The sequence below is a fragment of the Pollicipes pollicipes genome, unplaced genomic scaffold (genome assembly GCF_011947565.3).
Source record: "Pollicipes pollicipes isolate AB1234 unplaced genomic scaffold, Ppol_2.1 Scaffold_7261;HRSCAF=8764_pilon_pilon_pilon, whole genome shotgun sequence".
In the NCBI taxonomy this organism is placed as follows: Eukaryota; Metazoa; Arthropoda; class Thecostraca; order Pollicipedomorpha; family Pollicipedidae; genus Pollicipes; species Pollicipes pollicipes.
This window is the reverse complement of record NW_023597054.1, coordinates 30,911,637-30,915,299: the sequence shown is the minus strand read 5'-3', so window position 1 is coordinate 30,915,299 and position 3,663 is coordinate 30,911,637.

Genomic DNA, 3,663 nt, shown 5'->3' with positions numbered 1-3,663 from the left:
GCCGCGGCTAGCGATGGCCGTTAATGGTCACATTAATATACGGCCGTGCACGGAGTCCGATACGATCGGCGCCGCTCCATAAGCGGCAGCGCGCCGCCGAGCGCGGATGACAAGTGGACCGGCCGGACGCCAGACGGCGCTGGCCCGGCCGCCCCTCCCAGCACCCGGCCGCGGCCGGCCGACTCAAGACGACAGTGCGACCTTGCCGTGGCGACCGTCCCCGCGCGCCAGTTCCGGCCCCAGGCGCGCCTCACGCCGCCCCAGGCCACGGGCCCTAATCGCAGCCGAGATCGGGCCGATTCATTTTTTGGGTGGCCCGCTTTCCAAGCTCCGTACGCGATGGCTATCGCGCAACGCTTCCAATTGCAACGTTGGAATGCGCATTGTTCGTCGCCACTGGAGGTTGTGATGAATCATCAGTTGCGGCATGAGGTACATCATGAACCAAGTACGGACGTTCGGGCATTGTACACAGCGTATGGACTAGCTGCTGTCCGCGGTCTGAGCAAAGGACAAGAAGCGCCGCAATTCGCAGCGTGGGTACAACAAAGTCGTGGGCATGGTTTCATAAGTCCAGTTGGATCATGAAGAAGATACATACTTGTTTTCCATCCTGCTACGCGCATTCGGATCACTATCGTGTCCTGAGCCAAGTGCACGCCTGCGATACTATGCCTTTTCAAGCACACGTCCGTGCGTTAGTGTAACTAACATATGTGCAGTTGACATGAGGAATCATCGGTTAGTGTCGCATCTTTGTCACAGTTGAGTTATTGTTTCCCCTATTCACCGACGATCTGCTATGGCCCTGTCTCACAGAGGGGCTAAACCTGCCTGCCGTGAAATGCCCGTAAAGACACCACCTCCCGTGAAGTGGAACCGCTGCCCGCCAGTCTCATGGTTAGCAAGTTGTGAATGGAACAACGAAAATGCTACGAAAACCCAACCATCGTAAATGGTTCCTGGGCCCAAGCAGCCTTTGCTGACAGAATAAGTCCATATAACCCTTGTTTTTCCTCAGATTACTGGAAGATTTTCCGGGATATTTGATCAGGTAGCTGTGACAAAACTGTGAGGCACGCAAGGTAAACACGACATCCGATGACGCCCCGCAACGCAGTATTCCTTTGAAACACCCAAGCAGCAACTGGTAGTAATCAGGAAAGTCTAAATTAGCCATGCACCTCCATGAGATGCATGGCCAAGATCAGCAGCATCGGGAAAGCGCGTACAAGCACGAGAGTCGGACGTTACGATGTGGAATGTGCCAAGTGCCGGCAGCACATCACCAGTGAATATGCCACACAGAGCCGACACGTCAAAAGGTCATCATCAACAGAACAGTGATAATAGTCCATGGCCATCGCGCTGGGATGTGTCGACCAATGCAGCATTCTTGCCGCCGTCAGCGCCAGCGCACAGCGCGGGTGGGCAGCGCTTAGAGCGCAGCTCCGCGGTGCTGGCCGTCATGGCTGAGAACTGAGAACCTCACTCTCCAAGAGCTCAGTCGACTCCAAAAGCTCAGCTAATTTTACAAAAATCGCTCGTGACGTTGAAATGTGTCACAGAAACAGTGTCGAATGTTTGCTTGGTGCACTCAGCTGAATAGCTAGAAGGTTCTCAGTCGGTGTGTGAAAACTGTGCAATTTAGATTGGCCGAATGGGCCGTCCACAATTACTTTGACCACATCAGCCAATTTTTGCAAGCCTTCATCTCCCTCGGCGGTTCCACACTGGTTAAGATGGGGGTTCCCATCTCCCCCGTTACCCTGCGTAACACGCCACGTCCCAAAAATACTTTCGTTTGGCTCCAGTTGAGCAAGAAATGCGAAGCAAATAACGGGCATTTTCATTATCATGGCCATGAGAGAGAGCCAACGATACTGGCTTTCACGGGAAATTTGAAGCAAGCATGATATGTGATGATATCAACTCACTCACAACTATTGGTGAACTTATCTGTATCTATCTGTGAGTTGAAGATGTCTACCTGCATTCACATACTAGGTTGCGGCGTTATTCTTCAGCTTTTCGATTACAAGCATCATGTCTGTGATAGCTAGCAACTGAAGAAACCATGCCCAACTGCTTGCATTACGTAGCACAAAATGCGCCCCGTGATTGAAACTTACACGACTTGCTCAACGTTGTTTGAAAGCCAATTGACATCCACTATATTTGAAAATCAATCGCGCTCACGGACGCCAGATCTGACCATCTGAACGATAATATTCTTCCTGGCCTTGAAAGCCACTTGGCCTGTGAGGTACGATTTGAATGGAGTTGCTATGGCGTCATACGGGACTGAATGACCTTGAAATAGTCAGCACGAAATGGCTTGCATATCTTCGCGGGCGAGAAGCTCAGAGAGGAGAGTGTTTTAAGCCTTAAGAAGGGCAGGGCTGTGGCCTGCACCAAATAATTTTCAAAATGACCTTTTCATCTCAAAATCCCACGCTGATGTGAAACACTCCACTTTAGATGTTTAATTTGTTTTTTTAAAGCTTTTAGCATCATTGGCAACCAAACCTGAGTGTAACGGTGCATAACGTTAAGTCCAAAACCTGCTCCTTGCTCCTTGTTACATGTTCGTAACGCTCTTTCAAAACCCCTTCCTCTCCATGTGTAACACAATCTGTGGAGGCCTCTAACACGGTACACAACTTCACTTAAAGTATTTCAAACTTATGCATACATGCGACAGTAATAATTTGAGATTCGTTCATGTTGATCAGAGCGGTCAATTTTAGAGCAAGGGAGTATAAAGCACACTTTTATCGTTGTAGAATGGTAATCAATGACCACTTTTCCAACACTACGCTGAAGAATTTCATTTCTTACAGAAGTTCGTTAACACAGCTTAGGACATGCAAACTTGACAAAAAGATCATGGTAAGTATCTCTCGCACCCAATATTGTGCGGCCTCGTAAGTGTTAACTTTGAGCCGCGGCTGGTCGGCGTCCATTGCCCTCGACTCTGACACCACGGGCTGGCCGACCCGACCTGACGCCGGCTCTACGAGCACCGTTACCGATAAGCACAGATGCGTGTTCAGTGACAGACGCTCACGACCAGCAGGGCACAGCACAACAGCAGGGCACAGCACAACAGCAGGGCACTGCGGAACAGCAGGGCAATAAAGAACAGCACGGCACAGCAAAACAGAGAAGCTGCTCGCAAATCTCCTTGAAAACAATGCATTGGAACTTAGTGAGTGTGTTTGCAAGATACTACCAGACTGTTCTCCAAAGATGTCTTTTCAAAAAGTGGTCATTCGGCGTCATTATTTGGCTCACCACCGAGTCTCTCCTTTATCGTGGGGCATCTGGGCCACGAAACCGCAGGCACGAAGGAACACCAACGCCAGAGCTGGTGTCTTGCAGCCGACAGAAAAAAGGAAACCGCTGCTGGTGCCCGGCCGTCGAGCACACCAGAAAACAGTCAGCGACGAAGCGGCATGCAGAGCGGCAGGTGCGTCTGTTATTGTGAGGCTGACCGGGTTGGCTGCAGCGTTACCCTCCCGACAAAAAAAAACAGCGCCACTGCACATACACGCTGCAAAGCTGCAGTACATACACAGCCGCTGCGGAAAAAGTCCTAGCCGCTGCTTAGTTGGAACAATGGCCTTGCAGTTGGATGACAAGCACTCAGTACGAGCCCCG